Source organism: Suricata suricatta, chromosome 3, assembly GCF_006229205.1.
Source record: "Suricata suricatta isolate VVHF042 chromosome 3, meerkat_22Aug2017_6uvM2_HiC, whole genome shotgun sequence".
Lineage (NCBI taxonomy): Eukaryota > Metazoa > Chordata > Mammalia > Carnivora > Herpestidae > Suricata > Suricata suricatta.
Window position 1 is genome coordinate 69,363,274 of NC_043702.1, and position 21,009 is coordinate 69,384,282.

General features: G+C 35.3%; 1 protein-coding gene across 1 annotated transcript in view; it reads left to right on the forward strand.

Annotated features, from left to right (window-relative positions):
• Positions 1-725: 725 nt before the first annotated feature.
• BAZ2B (bromodomain adjacent to zinc finger domain 2B) overlaps positions 726-21,009 on the forward strand; it is a 292,602-nt gene continuing 272,318 nt past the window's right edge. Inside the window, exon 1 of the mRNA XM_029934506.1 lies at positions 726-800. The gene's annotated coding sequence lies outside the window, so the exon portion shown is untranslated. The remainder of the gene's footprint in view (positions 801-21,009) is intronic.

Sequence of the window (21,009 nt, forward strand, 5' to 3'; positions counted from 1 at the left end):
TAATAATCGAGATAAGGAGGTGGTAGGATTTCCAAAAACAAAAATCGTAACCTTCAACCGTCTGGGGAAGACAAAAATCCCAACCACCGCAACTCTCAGTTCGAAAGTAAAGGTGAGTTCAACATCTTTGGGTGTGAGGGGTGCGGGTGAAGTCGAAAATTGCAAATGTTACCGAGCCGGCTGCAGCAGAACGGGAGAAACTACGCTCCTGCGAGCGGAGACTCCGGAGTTGCTGGTCTCGAGGCGCTCGCCCTGCCCGCCCTGCTCGCCCTCAGCGGCTGTTTACCCTTGCCGGTCGGTGTGTCTCTTTGTTGTGCTGGCTGGAAGGCTGGGGCGGTGCTCGGGGTCCCGAGCGGAGTTTGCGGGAGGAGGACGCGGTCCTGGGTGGGAGGTGGGGGGGTGCGGTCTCGGGAGAATGTAAACTTTATTCCTAGCTGCCGGTGCGGGACTTCGGTGCAGCAGGGCCGCGGGCCGCCGCCGCGAGTCCGCTTCCTTTGTGCCGGCCGCCCAGCCTGGCCGCCCGGGCTGCGCGCCTCCTCCTCCCTTCGGCTTCCAGCGCTCGGGTGGCCGCCAGCACTTGTGCTTCTAAAACGATAACCTCTGGCACTGTTGCGATCGCCGTTCCTACGACGGAATATACGCTGCTCCCCCAATCCCTGTCGGGGTAGTTTCAAGATACCCCCACCCCCCCAGTCCGCCTACCGCTGCCCTTTTTTTGCCTCCGCCCCCTCTTCCCTTTAGGACTGGTGAGCTGCGCCCCCCATCCCTCCGCCCCCCAGTTCGGGCCTCTTTAGCTTTCGGTGTGTAGCTTGGAGCTCCAGAGTTTTCAGAAAATGGGCTGAGGGCGGGGGGCGGGCGTGTAATGGGGGCAGGTGGGACTGGGAAAAGATTTGGATACTTGGGAAGACGGGTTAGAGAAGCACAGCTTTTCCTACAGTAATGTCTGTCTCCTAGCAGTTTCTTCTCGGGAACAGCCGCCAGCCCTCAACTCTTCCTCGCTCTTTTAATCTTCTTGTCGCTCCCCTCCCCCCTTTCTTTTTCGCGTCAACCCTCCCTTTAAAGTAGTTACATGAACCCCAGAATTGGGACTTGGGAAAGGAAGGAAGTGTTTGCGGAGTAAGAGCTGGCCCTGCTGTTTGGGAGATTTTCTCTTCTTTTCTCTCCCTCTGTATTTATCTTTTGTGTGTTGCTTCCTTGTAAAGAGAGAAGCAGCTGCAGTCCTTGGCCGAGTTGTTGAAATTTATCCCTTTGTGTATATTACAATATCCTCCATTTTTCCCCCTGCCCTCTAAACAACAAGCGTTTCGCCATCTTGGGCAATTTTTATTCCCAAGTCTCTCCTTTTTTATTTTTGAGAAAGGAAAAGAAGGCTTAGAAAGGCAAAAAAGTGTGTGTGAAAAAGACTCAAAGTTTAGGAAATGTTCAGGGGGCCCAGTGACGTCATGTAAAGTTTATCGAGAAATTTTCCCAAGAGTCAATTTTTCGCTTAATTTCCCTGCTGTTTTAAAGGACCGCGTAACTTACTGGTTAAAGAGAAGTTGTGCTGCTTATTTTTGGGTCCTGCTTTCAAAATGAATCCTCAGCGTCTATACGTTTTGTTTTGGTAACAGGTGGAAAAATATGTGTAAAAAATGGTATAAACTTTTATAGTGTCATTGGTATTCATCTAGCTTTTGTCTACGTGTTTTTTAATTATTTAAATGTTTCAGCTGTTATTTTTATATCAGCATTTTCCCCTTCTCACTCCACTCTGCTGTGGATTTTTCTTTAATCAGCTTGGTTAACATTTTATCTATAAGGACTTTAGATTACCTAGATCCCTTTTTGTTATTAAATAATCTATTTTTTTACATATTCCCTTGCATTTTGTAAAACTGCAAATAGGAAAATAGGAGCTACTGGAGACTTTTAAAATTTAGTAGCAGATATTAAATCAAACGATTGGTAAAAACGTAGTTAGAATTTAAAAGACAAAATTTATTTTAAAATGTATTTTATAACCTCAAGCTGTAAGCTCCTTGTCAGCCATTATGAAAAAATAAACAATAAAAATAGTGTTATTTTAATTTGCTTGTATAAAGTAGTTTTTCACCTCACAGAAGTTTGGTTGGTCACATGACCAAACTTAATGATACACTGAATGGTATATAAATAAAAGGTACTGTAAATTGAATGGGAAAGTGGAATTCTGTCTCCTGTAGTCATTTTCAGTCAGCATATTTACTTCTCTTCTAACAAGGACATGAAACTGTCTGTATTTAATTTGCATTCTCTTTGTCTTCTGGGTTGGGGAAAACCACTGACTAGAATTAACTAAAAAAAAAAAAAAACTAATACAAACAATTCTGAAAAGATTTGTCTAACACATAAGAACTTAACATCCTATGTAGTAGTATGTTTTTATCTCTGTAGCTGTCTTCTTTAGTGTTGTTTGCTATGCTGTTTATCTTGGAATTTGCTTTATGTAAAATGCTATATAGAAAGCTTGACTGAATTGAATGCCATTTATGTGAATTGTAGGTAGGTGAAAAATGTTTAAATAGTTAAAGGCACATAGAACAGATGGTTTTAAATTATACATGCAACAAAGGACTAAAAGATTTGGCAGATTATAAATGGCAAGCAACAGAGGATAAGTAGTTTAAGAAAATGGTAGTTAGGTACCATTTGATGTCTCACACCTATTGTAAACACTGTACATATTGTCACTGTGCTGCGTAATCAATAATTTAGACAACGTTGAGGCACTTATAAGTTGTAGATAGAAAAAAGTAAAATTTTACAAATGCTTGAAATTAATGGCCGAAATCAAAATTATTTTAAACCTGTAATGGCAAACAAGAGTCTTTTGGGGGGGGGGGGGAGATGATCAAATTGTATGCCATTAAAAGTAAGTTATTTATCAGTATTTAATATTTTAATATTGTTGCATTCATATAATGGTTCGGAGAGAAGTCGGAGTAGGTACATATTTTAAAATCCAAAGAATAGTATCTTTACTGGTTTTATAGGTTAAGCTAGTGCTGAATTGTAGTAGCATTTACTCTTTCAAACACTATTTAAAATATTTTTATAGAGTATTCAGTCTTGAAAACGCATTTGATATAATTTATTAAGTACTTCTTGAGTGAAGGATATATTTTGGTATTATTTTTTGTTTTGTACATAACATTATAATATTTTTCTTGGTGAATAGAGTTTACTCTCAATTTTTAAAATGTAAAGATATTTCAGTAGTTTTTGCCTTTCTAGAAGAATCTGAGTAATTATATTTAGCATTTTTTCGGGATTTAAAATAACTTAAAAGTATTCAATTTGGCAGAAATTTGTTTTTATTTTTATGTCATTTATTTTAAATGCGTTTAGGACTGTAATGGAAACCTTGGAATTTTAATTCTGTTGCCCTTTCTCTCATTTCTTTGTTTGCATGTTTATTATAGAACTGCAGTGTAAAGGAGCAGATGTTTTGCCAAACATCCTGATGTGTTGCTTTTTCTTATGGGAGTGCATAACTGTTCCTTCTGATGCATCAACTTGACAGCTGGTTGATTTCATGGAGCTGCTAAGAAGCCATTAGTGGTGTCATTGAATTGAAACAGAACAGTCACTCCCAGCTTGAACTGCAATTGTTAATGTCTTTGTTGCTACTTTTGTGTTACTATACAAGATGTAGGATATCACAGTTGCATGAAAGTTTCTGTTTTCTGTCTTATCTCCTTGAATTAGTGAAAGAATGTGTTAAACTTGGTTACTTTTAGTTATTTCTCAAAGAAAAAGATTTTAAGTTGTAATTTCTGAGTTTCTGACCTAGTCCTAGCTAGAATTACTAAAAGAAGTGGTTTAGCATGAACAAAATAATGTGATTTTGATCCCTAGTTGAGATTATATCATCTTAATGATTTTTAATATACTTGATATCCTGAGGGATTAATTAAATTACCTAGTTAGGTATTTTAAGAGGTTTTTGATTATATAAAAAGTATTTCATACCATGAGGTTTTAAAAGATTGTGCTTTATTTAATAAATATTGATTTGTTTGATTAAATATTTCTTTAAACTTTGGTTGCCGAAGGTAATCAGAAAAGAATTATTGAGGAAATGGGCAGCTTTATATTTCATTTTCTTTATAAGGAGGTGAAGATAATAAATAATTGGTGATTATTTAATGATTTTAAAATGGGAATTATATTTTTATTGTACTAATAACTTTTATTGATCGTTTCAACTATCAGACTATGGTACTAAATGGTGCCAAATCCTCCTATTGGTGCCTAAGTGTTCTCTACTTTATTTATTTATTTATTTATTTATTTATTTATTTATTTATTTAGTGGGAGAGGAGATAGGACGGAGGAAGAATAAAGTGATTATTCCAAAAGAGAAAACACATGTTTTGAAAATTGTATAAACAATCTTTAGGATAATAACTTTAAGGATATAATATAGTGTATCACTATGTCAGGAGATCTTTTTTAGTTCCAGTGTTTACTCATTTTTAATTTTTAAGTCTTTACTTTAAAACAGTTTTTCAAAGAGCGCAAAATTCATGACATTTAAAATAGGATGCCTTTAAAAACATTAAAATGCAAAATTGATGATTAGAATATATGATTTTCTGAGTTAAATAGCATTTAAAGTGTTTCCTATACAATATAAGCAAATTGTAAGCACTTTTAGTACATGCTGAGTGATACCAGAATTATGATTTCCTGAAATTATAAGTTTATAGAGATGTTTTCCTTTTAAATAGATCACACATTACTAAGATTTCTTTGAGGTAGAATGCTTTCTCAACTTTTTTATGTAATAGCTCTACAATTCCTGAAGCGGAAGACTATTCTGTTACCTTAGCCTGTGATTCAGTTTTTAAGAAATATACTTACTCAGAACATGCTTGTGTCAAGGCAGATATTCATATAAACTGAATTAAGGTAAACTATATATTAAATGTCAACTTTTTAAAAAAAGGAATCTCAATGCTAACTTATTTTTACAGGTACTATAGTCTCAATTATAGTATAGTGCAAATCAGTATTCCATTATTTAAACAGGAATTTTCCCCCATTGGGTAGAGGACAATTCTAAACAGAAGAGTCATAAAAAATTTAAACTTTCATTCATGAGTTTTTCTGTTGACCATATTAGCTTTGAAATTATGGCCAATGAGTATAATTAATTTATAATTACATATGGAATTATAAAATATTGGCAATATCTTTGCTGAAAGAAAACTAAAATGATTTATATGACTTTTAAATCTATTTTGAATGTTATGTGAGTTGTGGCAATTCATAATACAGTTTGAGATGTAAAATATTTAATGGGCTTGATATTTGTAGATTAAACATTGAGGTTTTTTTAATGAATAGGTTTTTATAAGAGTATGAGGTGAAAATAAGTTTTTATACCACATACTTAAAAATTTACTGTGTAAAATAGGGTATTTTCTATCTTTTTAAATTAATGCTTTTAAAATAGTTTTATAATTTATGAAATTTGACTTGTACTTTGGATTTTGAATGCTTTTCATTCAAGAAATAAGTGTTAGATATAACAATAATGAAGGTGATATATAAATAAGAACCTTTACTAACTTTGTGTACGCACGTGTGTGTGTGTCTAAGGAAAAAGGAGTATTTGGTTTGAAGATAATTATTGCATTGGTACTTTAGCTATATGTAGACGTAATTGTGTGTTTTTCCTCTGTTTTCTCCTCTTAACACTTTTCCACAAGCCTGCACTCATTAATCAAAGACGGTGCACTCCTGCTGAGGGCAGAGAGGTTCATCAAATTGGCAGTCAGTTTGGTGTAAAGAACGGTGTACTGAAGCTCTTAACTCACTGGGACATAAATAAATCTAAGGTCTTTGTATGCAAACCCTGGAGGTTAATACTGTATAATTCAATGTCCTGTCTTTGTTTTTATGATTGATGTTTTTAAATGTTTCAAGCTTGATGCAAGTCTTCTAGTAGGTCAGGTCTGACGTTCTGATTGGCTGAAGTAAGAAAGCATTAGATTGTCAGAAGGACTTTGAGTATGCTGCAGAGATTTTTGATTTTTTTTTTCTCCTACGAGATCATTGTCATATTGCCTGAGCTGTTATAGGAATGTACCAATGATTGACATCCCCTGCTGTGATAATGGACCCAGTGCATGAAATGCCAATAGTTTGGTCCTATTTGTTCGGAAGCTTACTGCCATTTGTATCCTTAACAGAGCTAACATGTAGAACAAGCAAAACTACTGGGATTTCTCTGTAGAAATAGTGCTGGGATTTGGCTTTAACATGAATTGGTTGCATATTCATAATTTAAGAACAGCTGGTTACAGCAAGCACATAGTCATTTGCAAGCTATTATAAACCATTCCACTCACACATGGAGCCTGTGCTTGGTGATTTTTTTTTTTTTATTGATCTACCTGCATTTAAAATCTGGTCACTGCTGCTACAGAAGCTCTTCATTTTAGCTGTGTTTGCAACATAGAACAGCTTCAATTTTAAATATTTAATTTAAACTAAATGCTGAATAAAATGAAAAAGCTTTGAAAGAACCAAGTATAAAAGATCAATATATTACCCATCACATATCTCATCTTGGCCAGTAAAGGAAATAAACCTAGATTACACAACTATTGTAATTTTTTGGAAAATATGTTTCATAATTTTTGCCTGTAGATAAGTAACTGAATTATCTTTGATTTGAAAATGTTAATTATATTTTGCTAGTTATATATAGTTTTAGGTAATAACACAAGCAATAGATTGTGCTTAATTAGCATAAAACAATTTCACATAATATATAGAAAAGTGACAGTACTTTTAGCTTATAAGTGATGTAGGAGAAGATAGGAAGATCAGCAAGACATTATACTTTGACTAGAATAATGCTAATCCTAAAACCAGGAAGTTACTTTAATTTTTTTTTAGGAGAAATCTAGGTCTTTTCTGCTTTTTGGCTCACTTCTGGAATAGTAAGCACAGCTGCGCTCCTAGAGTATTTAAATAATATGTAGAAGCTAGCCCACCTGCAGTAGTTTCCTGCAGGTTGTGCTGCCTAGCAGTGACTGAAAGGAGAGGAGAAAACCTGTGTATCTCAAGCTTTCAATGAGAAGAATGGGAGGAGAGGTGTTAAATGTGATTTCCACTATCTTTGTAGGAATCACAGGGAATTCTGCCTTGATTTGTGTATGTTAAAATAAGTGGATACCTGAGTGATTTACAAGGATGGTGATTATATTGAGCCTTCTACACAACATAGTGTTACGTTCACATGTGCATGCATGTGTTTGTCCCCATGCGAGATGATGAAGTAGCTTTCAGCACTTCAAGGTTGAGTACCACTCCTAAGAGTGCATTTTATTCTTTCTTTACTTCACAAATGGCTGGATATGTTGGTAATATAACAGAATATATGGCCAAATTTAATCTAACAGATAGTAGGCTGTACTTTTTTCTAAATAATAAATTCAGAGGTTATTAGGATGATGTGTTATGTTTTAGTTTTGAGTTGCATAGGATAATAACTTTATATACACAGCTAATTTGCCATTATTTGAGATTACATTGATCATTTTATGAGTTATTATAGTTATTTTTGTGTGTGTGTGTGTGCCTTTTGACGATTGTTGACTTCTTTTCCTGTTCTTTGAAGTCTCATCACAGAATAAGCTGAGGAAATAAAAGGAAGTAAAATTCAAATAAGTTTTCTTTCCCTTCCTCTTCCTCTTTTTGACAAATCAGAAAGAAAGAAATTCTTACATTTTTACCAAAATAAAGGTTTGGGATTTTATTTGCCTACCTTTTTTTGGTTCTTATTGCAACAGATTATTATATTTAAATAAAAAGATGAGGTAATGGAATCAGTTTTTAAAATATTAATAACTCAACAGAACAGTAGAAAATGTAGCCATTACTTGAAAAATGAGTTGACTAAGTAATGACAATTACGGGAGAGTCAGGTATTTAATACACTTTTTGTTGTTCTAGTACTAATACTAGGGGGAGAGTGGGAGCAGCTTCCTTCATTCATCAAGTTTATACTGAATGCTGTGTTCAGTATTAGAAAGCTGTGGATGAAAGTTGTGAAAGCTCAGAATGGGGGCGAGATGACTTCTGGTTAGAATCATTAGAAAAGGTTCTTTGGTTTAGGTAGCATTGAATTTGACCTAGAAAACTGAGTAAACTGAATATTTAGGGATTAGGAAGAAAAATGCAATAAAAGAAGGGCATAATGAGCTCTCATCAAACAAATTAAAGCTAGGTCTATTAGGTATCTGGAGTGGTTGGGCAACCTTCTTGAGGTTAACCTGAAGAAAAAGAAAATGTCTTGTAATCCTTCTTTTCCTCCCTTGTTTTAAAAAAAATGACTGCTTGGCTTTTTCTGGAGAAGATGCGTTAATCAGTTTCAAATGATCCATTTCAGTGATAGGCTTGTTGTTTGTGGAGACCAGTTTAAGATGGACAGAACTGCCCTTTCTGATCAGAGTTATTGGAATATTGTGTTTCCGGGCACCTGGGTGGCTCAGTCGGTTGAGCGTCAGGCTTTGGCTCAGGTCATGATCTCATGGTTTGTGGGTTCGGTCCGGTGTTGTGCTCTATGCTGACAGCTAGCTCAGGGCTTGGAGCTTGTCTTTGGATTCTGTGTCTCCCTCTCTCTCTGACCCTCCCCTGCTCGCACTCTCGCTCTCTCAGTTTCTCAAAAATAAATTAAAAAACATTAAAACATTTTTAAAAAAGATAACACTAAACATGTATACAAAACAACTGTTTTTAAAAAAAGGAATATTGTGTTTCTTGTGAGATTAATCAGAATCACTCCTTTCTTTTTCATTCTTTTCCAGTGCTTTATAAATGGTTTTTGTTTTTGTTTTGAAATGTAATGCATGATATTACCTGCTATGAACACTGAGCAAGAGAGGGCATCTGTTTTTCCCTTTTCTCAATTTACTGTTGAAGAACTAGCTTTCCAAGGGGATTTGATGACTGACTCAAAAAACACTTATAATACTTCTTTTAGTTACTGTGGATGATTAAAGAAGATGAAACTATCTGAACTGCCAATAGGAATATCCATAAGGACAAAAAAAAATTTATAGCCCCTACTTGTAATTACATCAGTACTGAATTTCACTCATAATAGAAATACCATTAAAAATAGAGAGTATCATTTGGGGCACCTGGGTGTATTAGTCAAACATCTGACTTGATTTTGGCTCAGGTCATGATCTCAAAGTCTTAAGATGTAGCCCCAGCTCAGGCTGGGCATGGAGTCTGCTTAAGATTCTCTCCCTCTCCCTCTGCCCCTCCCCTACTTATATGCTTGTGCTGTTATGCAAGCTATCTCTCAGCAAAAAAAATGTACAAAAAGGAAAGATTTCAAAAAATTTCACACACAAACGTACAAACGTATAAGGTCTTAATTTTTAGTGGTTAGACTTTTCTAACTTCATTATTGCTGCACTAAGACAATGAAATTTATTTCCTTTTCCTTATTTACAGTGTTGTGGTGAATATTTACTTGCAGGAGACGGGTCAGAAGAAAAACTTAAAACTTTTGCATAAGTATTTCTTGTATGATGATGTGTTTTGAGATAAATTAGAGGTAGAAATGAGTGGAATAGGAGGCTGTCTAGTGACTGAATTTAGCGAGAAGCCACACTTAACTATCTTTTTGTGGTTTCCATGATAACATGGTTATTGAAACATACTTTTGGACTTCTTGGGAAAAAGATTACTATTCACATAAACCATTACGGCAACATATGAAGCAGCAAAGCCAATCTTGAGCATCTGAAAAAATCAGGGAGCAGCTTGTAAGTCACACGATGATATGTTTCTCCTTTTATTGGCTTAGTGTAACATAGAGGAAGAAATAGGGTCTGCTAGGCAACAGGAACAGACAAGAGGTTGTGGGTCAAAACTCTTCATTTTAAAAGAGAGGTTACTGTAGAGCTAAAGGATTGTTGTTAGGAGGTGGGTAGTAAGAATTTCAAAAATAGGACACCACATTAAAGAAGGCTTTTAAATGAGGTTAAGAGAAATGGAGCATTGTTACACAATAGAGTCCTCTTGGAAAGTCTCAAGATTTTCTGCATTGTGGCATAGGTTCCGTAGCATTAAATTCTTGTGCACTGTCATTAATACTTTCAGCAGTGTATTGAGAAAATAACTTATCTATAATCATACCTTGGGGATTTGAAGTAGGAAGTTGAAGGGTAAGGGAAGGGCTGTGTAAACAATAAACATTCCATCCAGGAAGAGAACATGTAATACTTTGGCCAGTTAGGTGAAAGCTTTCTTTTCCCTTCCCTTTCCAGAAAGATTGTTCATAAATGTACAGCCAAAATTCAAAAGAGAAGAATTGGCTTAAAGAATGTATAAGTGCTTTTGTAATATGTGTGAGTCAAATGGGAGGATAGGAACAAAGCATGCTGTGTGGGGAGGGGGGGCGGGGACGGAGAAAGCCCAATAGAATGTGACTAGAAATTTCTAGATTTTGGGGTTTCTTTGGATTGTTGTTATTAATGAAAAGTTCTATTTTAAATTTATTTTATTATTTTTTGAGTGAGAGTAGAAGAGAAAGAGGACCCTAAGCAGGCTTTGTGCTTTGTGTGCAGAGCCTGATGTGGGGCTTGAACCCACAAACTGTGAATCATGACCTGAGCCCAAATCAAGAGTGAGATGTTTAACCAATTGAGCCACAACAGACACTCCTGAAATGTTCTAGTGACATAGTACTTTGAATTTGACCTTTTTCATTTTGATGTGAGACACTTTTTGTGAAATAGGTCATTTTTTTTGCAGTTTATTGCAAGTATTTTATGCTTAGTAGGTAGCATTTGATATGTTTCAGCGTAAGTCCAGAGGTACCAACTAAATTAATTACACGTACCTGGGCAAAAATGCATGTTGTTTTTGTATTTGTGACTCTCAGGACTTCACAAGAGACCTAAAAGTAACCCTGTAGTTACCCATGGAAACAAATGAAAATCACTTTATTTTTTTCTTATTTCATACTATTGTGATGTTATAATAGTCCCATATTAGGCAATAGTTATTAGTGCAATAAATTGATCATTAAATTAAGAACAAGAATTAGGCCAGCATCTATTTCTTAGTAACTAGAAACAATTCAAAATGCTTAGAAATAAAATGCATATGCTCAAGGAGGTCATAATTTACTCAGACTAAAAGGATGTACATAGAGTACAATTACATCTTTTGTGATTTTAACCCATTGAAATTCAGCTATTTATGTTAGGAGAAATTGAGGATGGGAAAGGAGAAACAATTTCAGTAACTATCATTCATTCAGTAAAGGTATCTCCAGGCAGAATGCAAGCAAGAGTCAAATGCTCTCTGTTGCTGGGTAGCTCTCATAGTGTGGCATCTTACAGTAAGTGTGTCTCTTATGTCTTAATATAAATATTTTTTTGGTATATCATAGCTCCTAAATTCAGGCCAGCTATGAGTTTCTGGAACTCAGCTAAATAAATGACATCTGCTCTAATGTTGGCAGTCGAACTGGCTGTGTTGGACTTATTGAAGGATCATGTATCTGTCTCCAGTATGGTTAATGTCAAAGCTAATATTAACTATATTTTGATACAGCCTACTGACTAGGATCTACCCACATTCCTCAATCTCCAGTAAGATGAGTCTCTACTATATATGAAGGTAGCAAGGTTCAGGATAGTTTATATACTTAAAGTATTGCTGTTGATACCCCAAATAGAAAGAAAGAAAGAAAGAGAGAGAGAGAGAGAGAGAGAGAGAAGGAAGGAAGGAAAAGGAAGGGAAAGAGAGAGAAGGAAGGAAGGAAGGAAGAAATTGGTTTATCCCAAATAGAAAGAAAGAAAAAGAAAGAAAGAAAGAAAAGAAAGAAAGGGAAAGAGAGAAAGAAGGAAAGAAAGAGAAGGAAGGAAGGCAGAAATTGGTTTAAAATTAAAAGGGTTCAAGGAGATAGTGACACTTGAGTTTTGGAAGAAGTAGTAGATATTTTAGAACAGCAACCTGAATGAAGGAGAGAATGGAGGGAAACCTACCTAACTAAACTTTGTTAGAAAATAGTGGGAGATAAAGTTACAAAGGGGAGTTTGGGTTAACTAATTGAGTTTTTTTAAGTTTATTTATTTTGAGAGAAAGCATGTGAGTGGGGAGGGGCAGAGAGAGAATCCCAAGCCAGTTCTGCACTAATAGCCACACAGCGCTGATCTCACGAACTGTGAGATCATGACCTGAGCGGAAATGAAAGCTGAACTCTCAACCAAGTGAACCACCCAGGCACCCTGTTAGCTAATAGATTTTAAAGCAGAAATATGATATGATTAAAAATTTAGAAAGATAGATTTGGAAGAAATCGGTTAAATGTATAGGAAGTAGAGACTATTAAAAGAACAACCAGTGACTTACTGCAGAAATTCCTGTCAAGTGGTAGTGACTAAATGAATAACAATAGAATGGGCAGAAGAAAAGATACATGGTAATTTAAAGGAATGGGGTTGAGCTAGTTTGGGGAGGTTGGAGATTGTATTACCTTGCATGCAAATCTATTTCTTATGACCGTAACAGTAATTTGATGTTGTTGAACACTTATTTCCTCCTTGCCATATATTGAAAGTAGGAAGCAAAGAGATTGTCTGTAGCTTACCACTTGCCAGTAGTTAGATATTGTTTCTAATATCCTAACAGTCTCATGATGAGTTTAGCTTAAGATAAACTCTCGTCTGTTTAAAGCCATTCTACTTTCCTCCTGGTATATCACATTATATGAAGATGAATACTCACATCCAGTTAGCCTAATATTTTTCACTTTTGTTTGTATATATTGCTCTGTATGTGTTTAAACCACTGCTGAACGTCACTTTCTGAAAACTACTGGGAGGTCGGAGGCAGCATGTTCTAAACATATTACAAACATACCGTAGTTTTTATGGATCCCTGAGGATAGATGTTCATGAATCCATGATTTTGCACATGATATTCCCTGTTTATAATTCTTATTCCCTCTCTTTCTGCTTGGTAAAATCTGCTTATTTTCTGAGACTCTTGTGAAGAGTTATGTTTCTGAAATCTTCCCAACCCTCTGCCTCCTCACAGGGTTGTCTCATTCTTCCCTTGTGCTACAATGGAATGCTAATAATGGAGCACATGGTTGTGCATACAGATGGATTGATTCCTTACTTCCAACCTTTATAGATAATGCTTCAATGAACATTTTTATGCATAGTACTTTTATTTGTGGCTGTTTGACATCATTTCATAAGATAAATTCCCAAAAATGCAATTACTGGGTCAAAGGCTGGGAATATTTTAAGGCTCTTAATATATGTATTGTGAACTTGGCTTTTAAAAGGATTCTATGGGTTTACAGTATCTCACTAATAGTATATAACTGTACCTATTTTACTATAGCTTCATTGGATTGGGTTATATTCATCATTATTAGCCATTGCCAATTCTATTGCAAAAAAAAAATTGTACCTTATTTAATCTACATTTCTACAACTAATTATAATGAGCATTTTTCCAGTATTTTAACCTGTTTCTCTTTTGTGGTTTATCTTTGACATTGCTTGTACTGCACAGAGGTCTTAATATATTTGTTATAACCATTTATAAGTATAAATATTAATTTTATGCTTTTCTTATATTTATTATAATTCTTTTGCTTTTTAATAGTTTTTTGTTTACAGAAATGTGAAATACTGATTTATCACTTGTTTATATGTTTTAAACATTGTTTCCATTTTAAGCTCAAAAAATCCCCTCCTCCCCAGAGGTTGTTTTTTGGTGTGTGTGTGTCTGTGTGTGTGTGTGTGTGTTAGTTTATAAATATATTTATGCTATCTCTACCCAACATGGGGCTTGAACTCACAACCTCAAGATGAAGAGCCCCATGCTCTTCTGACTGAACCAGCCAGGTACCCCCAGAGTTTTTATAGTCACTCCTCATATATTTATTTGGTTTTTTGACATATAATTCTTCCCACTCTTTTTTTTTTTAAGTAAACTCTGTGCCCAATGTGGGGCTCAAACTCCTGACCCCAAGATCAAGATTTGTGTGCTCTACTGACTGAGCCAGCTACCCATCCCATCCCCATTCTTTTTGCTAATAAAACTGCCCTAATGCCTAAGTTAAGGCCCAACTTTCCTTTAACACTTAAGAGCATAAAAAAATCTCTATTAAAAGGAACATTGAACTAGATAACTAAAGAGTAATAGAATTCTTTCTAAAAATATTAATTTTATTATATAATGCTGAGTGTATTAAAAATTAATTTTCCTTGATAAATAAGGGTTATTATCCTGTGAAATAATTCTATTATACTTATCAGATGTCTGAATTATTATTGTTTGAGAATACAACTTGAACCTTTAAAAAACAAATCTATTATCTTATATTGGTGCCATGTACTTATTTATGATAAAAGTGAGTTGTTCATGCCACTCTGCAACTTGCCAGTTATTCCTTCTTACATGTTCCTTGTCCTTCGATTATGTTCTTTATATTTTGTTGTTTATTTTGTAACATTAAAAAAAAATGAGGGTCAATTGGGATATAGTTCTGTTTTAGGTATACACGACTTTCATTTTTTAAAACTAAAAGCATATTTTTCACTAATAACATTCTTAAAAGTTTTGAAAAATACAGAAAAAATATTAAGATAAAATTATCAAATGTCTAAAATTCTATTAACTAGCATTTTTATTTTATTTTATATTGAAGTTTATTTAATGAAATGAAAGTCTTCATTCACGGAAAAACACTAAGTGTGTTCCATGAACCTCCCTTCTAAGAAGAAAATGAGGGAGCAGACATGGAGTGAAATGCTTTTGTGATAATAAGTAAGAACAAATAAAAAAATACCCCATGGAATTAGGCAAAAAGGACATTGGTGACCTTGACAAAAATAGTTTTAGTCGAGTAGTTTGGACTAAAGCTAAAGAAATAGGAACATGGAGTTTAGGTAGTGTTTTTGGTGTTTTTTTTTTTTTCCTTTTTTTAAGGGAAAGGAAAAGAAATTGGGAAATTTCTAAGAAGGAAGCGTGGCTTGGAAATGATTTTCTTGATGACAAGAATGAAGATCTAGGGGCAGATCTGTGAGAAGTGCGAAGATGTGGGCGCCTTACCCATATTATACTGATTAGCGTTAACTAGAAGGAGGGGCATCTCTGTAATTAGAGGGCATGAGAAGATGTGAGAGTGTATAGCGGTGAGACTGGATCTTTGATGGAGATTTCAGAGTTTCAGTTCTAGATATCAGAAATTCTTCAACTGAAACGTCTTTTTGCTGTTTTATCATAAAACAAAGTTTTAATTTTTGATCTATTTTTTATGTATTTGTGGGTGTATTTTTTCTTTTCCAGAATAGCTGTTATATACGTAGTTTTATATTCTGCCTTTTTTACCTCATTAGTTCTTTTTTGGATTATATCCAGAGCATTATCTGATGTCATTAAATATTTTCAAACAGTATATAATAATCTTTTCAACTACCCAACTTTGGAGCATTTAGATTGTTTTCGATGATCATATATTATATAATGAAATAATTTAACCTCAAACTTCACTAAGCCTTTTTTCATAATCTGATATATTTCATTTGGAAACATTATTGGAGATTGAATTGCTGGGTCAAAGCATAATGAATGATTTACATATATGAAGTATATGTAAATATGCAGTATATACATGTATTCTGCTAAATATTAACAATTGGTTTATGCGCTTGGTGGTGGGAGCCTTGATATATAGTGTGTGCTCTTTTCCCTGGGATTAGAACTTCCGACATGGCCTATTTCATTCTAACAACTTAATACCACTGAGCAGAGTTGAGATGAGCCGGCACACAATTATATTACAGTAACTGTATCAAGTTGATACAATAGATGTAAATAACCTCACAACATAGATTAATAAAATGTGGTAAACTAAGTAGGAAGTGATAAGTTTTGAGTGCTTATTACCTTATTTTTAATGTAATTTATTAAATGGTAAGCTTATATAATTTAACTTTTAATAGTGACTGTGTTTAACAACTGGGTTGCAAAATACCTGAAAAATTTAACAGTTGACTTCTTGTGAACTACTGTGAGCAAGCTCTAGCACATTACTGCTAGGTTAGTTTTTTCTTTCTCTTTTCTTCTCTTTTTCTCTTCCTTCTTCCCTTTTCTGATACTTATTGTGGAATTTCCCCCCCAAGATTGTTGGTTTTAGTGCAGGAAGAGGTATAGATTTTTAGACCAATGTTTCATTCTTTTTTTTTTTAATTAAAAAATTTTTTTATGTTTTATTTATTTTTGAGAGACAGAGAGAGCATGAGCAGAGGACGGACAGAGAGGGAGAGGGAAACACAGGATCCAAAGACTGCCTCCAGGCTCTGAGCTGTCAGAACAGAGCCTGATGTGGGGCTTGAACCCACAAACTGTGAGATCATGACCTGAGCCAAAGTCGGACGCTTAGCTGACTGAGCCGCCCAGGTGCCCCTGTTTCATTCTTTTTATGTATAGCTTCAAGGTTTGTTTTGTTTTATACCTGAATTTTTATTGTAGATGGAATCTATTTAAGTGAAAGAAGTGAGTTGTGAATTCTCAGCTTTATTTTTTTTTCCCACAAGACTGTTCAGTTTTCCCCAAACTATTGTGGAGTAATTCCTACTGACTATTGCCAGTAAATTATTCAACTTACTTTCTCTTTTTTTCTTCCTTACTTCTTCCCTTTGTTTGCTCGCTTGTTCCTTCCTTCCTCATTCCTTCTCTCTCTCTCTCTCTCTTTCTTTTTCTCTTTCTTTTTTGAGAGGGAGAGAGAGCATGCTCAACCGACTGAGCCACCCAGGCGCCCTGACTTTGTTTTTTAGTTTATTGTAAAGCTGATTTTTTTTATTTTTATAGTTTATTGTCAGGTTTTTTTAATAGTTTATTGTCATTTTCTGACTATTGAAATGCTTCAAATACTTCATCATTGTTTGTGATACTCACTTTTGGTTTGTTATGTTTCTGAAAATCATGCTGAGCAAGTATTCATCTATTTTTATTTTATTAAGTCTTTTAAAAACTTCAGCAAGGAAGTTGAAATTTATTGTAATGCATGGCAACTTGGTAATTCTTGATGGCTCTCTCTGTTTACCTTAGTTTTTTTTTAGGTTTGTTTTTCATTTTATAATTTGTGGTAGATAGAAGTTTAGATGTTGATGGTTTTTAATATTTGGGATAAGCAACAAGATGAACTGGACAATAGGAAATAGATTTTTTTCCCTAGAACTTTTTGCTGAACCTCTTGAGATCTGTGTTGTGAGCAAACCTGTGATCCTATATTTGAAGGTCAACCTGTGATTTTGCAGTTGCCCTGGCTTCAGGGAGAGCCCGGCATACCTGTGAGTGGGGAACATCAGCAGGGGCAGAGTGGCTGCTCTACAATACTCTGGATTATGAGTTTTGTGTGGCCAGTTAGCACTTGTATCTGCCTGTTAGACTTGATCATCACGTATAAAGCTGGCTCATTTTCAAAGCTAATGACAGGTTAAGGAAAATTAAAGCAGAGGCCAAAAGGTAGCCCTTAAAGTCTTTCTGTAATGTGAACCTGAGGGTCAAACTCTATGATTCCCACTTCTCTTACAGGCCTTCCATGTCCCTAAACTTAGATTCTACAAGTTATGGGTTGGGACATTTCAGAATATTCTTATTTCATAAAGTCTCCACCTTGTATTCTTGGGGGCATAGGAGTATAGAGTCGGAGTCTTGTTATAGTGTTGGTATTTTCCCAGACTTCTTTGATGATGGCATTTTTTGTACTAGTTTTAGTCCTTTTGGGTAGATTTTTGGGAGTCATTATGTGAATGAATGCAATTTTATTCAGATTTTAAAACTGTTTTTCACATATTTATGAAATACTCAGGAGAAGATGTACTATTTTATGCTCCTTGCACTAGACTTTAGTAACTTTTTTGAATCTTTTTTTAACATTTATTTTTTGGGGGGTGCCTGGGTGGCTCACTAGGTTAAGCATCTGACTTCAGCTCAGGTCATGGTCTTGGGGTTTGTGAGTTCAAGTCCTGCATCGGGCTCTGTGCTGACAGGTCAGAGCCTGGAGCCTGCTTTGGATTCTGTGTCTCCCTCTTTCCCTGCCCCTCCCCTGCTTGTGCTCTCTGTCTCTCAAAAAATGAATAAACATTAAAAAAAATTTAATAAAAGTTTGTATTTTTAGTAATCTCTATACCCAGTGTGAGACTCAAACTCACAACCCTGAGATCAAGAGTTGCACGCTCTTCTGACTGAGCCAACCGGGCACTTTTTTTTTTTTTTAATGCTTATTTATTTGTTTTTGAAAAAGAGAGAGATTGTGAGCCGAGGATGGGGGAGGACAGAGAGAGAGAGAGGAATAGAGAATCACAAGCAGGCTTCACACTGTCAGTACAGAGCCTGACACAGGTCTCAAACTCATGAACTACAAGACAGTACTCCAGCTGAAACCAAGAGTTGGACGCTTAACCGACTGAGCCTCCCAGGCACCACCAGGCACCTCTTTTTAATTGTATTCTTTTTTCAAAATTTTTTTTATTTTGAGAGAGAGAGTTTGTGTGCATGAGCAGGGGAAAAAGGCAGAGAGAGAGAGAGACAGAGAGAGACAGAGACAGAGAGATGGAGAATCTTAAGCAGGCTCAGTGTTGAGAGTGGAGCCCAATGCGGGGCTCTGTCCCATGACCCGGGAATCATGACCTGAACCAAAATCAAGAGTTGGACACTCAACTGACTGAGCCACCCATGCTCCTCTTATTGTATTTTTCACAGCAATGACTTTATTTTATTTTGTATATTCTTAATTTTTACAGATAAACATATGTTCCTGTTTACTGGGGAATCATATTTGAATTGTTTAGAAGGAATGGTTTTGCTAAGATTTTTTTAAAATAGTTTATTGTCAAAATGGTTTCCATACAACACCCAGTGCTCTTCACCATAAGTGCCCTCCTCCATCACCACCATTGCTAAGATTTTTGAGGGTTGATCATAATAATCTTAAAGATTTTTCTTGATTCCCCCACAAGACTGGTCAAGCCTCCTTGAGTTTATTTTGTAGCCATAGTAGTTGGACAATAAGTATATAGTCTTAACTAAGACATAGAAAAACAAACTCAAAAAGGCTTGTTACCATTCTTGCTTGCTTCTATGAAAATAATCAGCTATACCGCATAATAAGACCAGTCTTCCAGGGTAATCAAGAGAAATCTTTAGGATTATTATGATCATCCTTCAAAAACGATGCTGGATGCCTGAGAAACAATATTTGGTTATTTATTTAATCAAAGTAACAATAAAATGAACATAGAAAGGGTGCCTGGGTGGTTCAGTTACTTAAGCATCTGAGTCTTGGTTTCATCTCAGGTCATGGTCTCACGGTTCATGGGTTTGAGCCCTGTATTGGGTTCTGTGCTGACATTGCAGAGCCTTCTTTGGAATCTGTTTCTCTCCTTCTCTCTCTGCCCCTACCCCAACCTCTCTCAAAAGAAATAAACCTAAAAAAAGTTAAAAAAATAAACATAGAAGATAATACTTTTACTGTTTCATAAGTGAGGATAAACCTTTATTTTTTTATTTTTCTTTGTATAATCAAGGACTTAATAAAGTCAGATAAAACACAGAAATTATTCTGGCAAAACACAGCATTACTGATACAGAAGGTATAAAATAGCTTTTCATATTGAAGATGAAGATATTAATAATTACCCCAAGGAGGCAAGCCTATCAACATTGAATGAAATTTACTAAAAATTAAAATATTTCATATCTGCTATTCTGAGTTGGCTATTATTGACCAAGGCCAGTAAGATTCACTTTCCAAGTTAGATCCTTTATTGACTATCTTTCATATTCTGAAATAAATGGACACTTTACTGTAGGTCATTGGTTCTCTTTAAGGGGATCTATGAGCTCAAAACTGTTTTCATAACAATACTAAAATGTTATTTATGTTACTATACAGTGCATTCATCATTGTTGTCTTCAAATGTATAAATAAATATTTAAAATAGTTTCTCATTTTTAATTTCCAATATGGCAAATTTCAATAGCTATATTCAACATCTATATTCAACATAAAATAAAAGCTCTTTGAAGTCTTCAGTAAGTACTAAGAGTGGAAAAGGGCCAGGAGACAAAAAAGCCCAAGAATCCCTCCTTTAGGACAAAAAATTTTTTTCTTTTTTTTGAGATATAAATGCACATACCCATTTGTACTTCTCTGTCACTGTTGCTCCTAGTGTAGTCTCAACAACTCATTATTGATTGCACTTTTTAGTCAAACTAAATGATCTCTGTTTCACAGTGAAAAGTTAGGGGTGAGTAATTGAGAACTGTCTGCTGTGCACCAGCGTTTTAGTAGACTAGGCAGAGCTCATGAATACCTGTAACACAGCTTTTTATAGCCACACAAACATCCCTTTTACACTTCAAAGTGGCAAAAATGAACAGTTTCATTAACATGACTAAAAACAATAGCTTATCAATATTAAAATAAGAAGCAAAAGTAGGTAGGGCCGCCTGCGTGGCTCAGTCAGTTAAGCGTCTGACTTTGGTTCAGGTCCTGCTCTCACAGTCTGTGAGTTCGAGCCCTGTGTCAGGCTCTGTGCTGACAGTTCAGAGTCTGGAGCCTGCCTCAGATTCTGTCTCCCTGTCTCTCTACCCTTCCCCTGCTTACACTCTGTGTGTGTCTCTCTCTCAAAAAGAAAAAAACATTAAAAAAAAGTTAAAAAAAAAAAAAGCAAAAGTATGTAAGTATATACAACTATGCTTAGTAATCAATGTTTCAGTATTTTACCTTAGAAATTATGTATCCTATAATCATCATTTAATCAACTCAGTTTTTTTAAGTTCATTTATTTATCTTGAGAGAGAGATTTTGAGCTGGGGAGGGACAAAGAGAGATTTTGAGCTGGGGAGGAGCAGAGAATAGAGGAGAGTGAGAATCCCAAGAAACCTCTGCACCCATATGGAGCCTGACATGGGGCT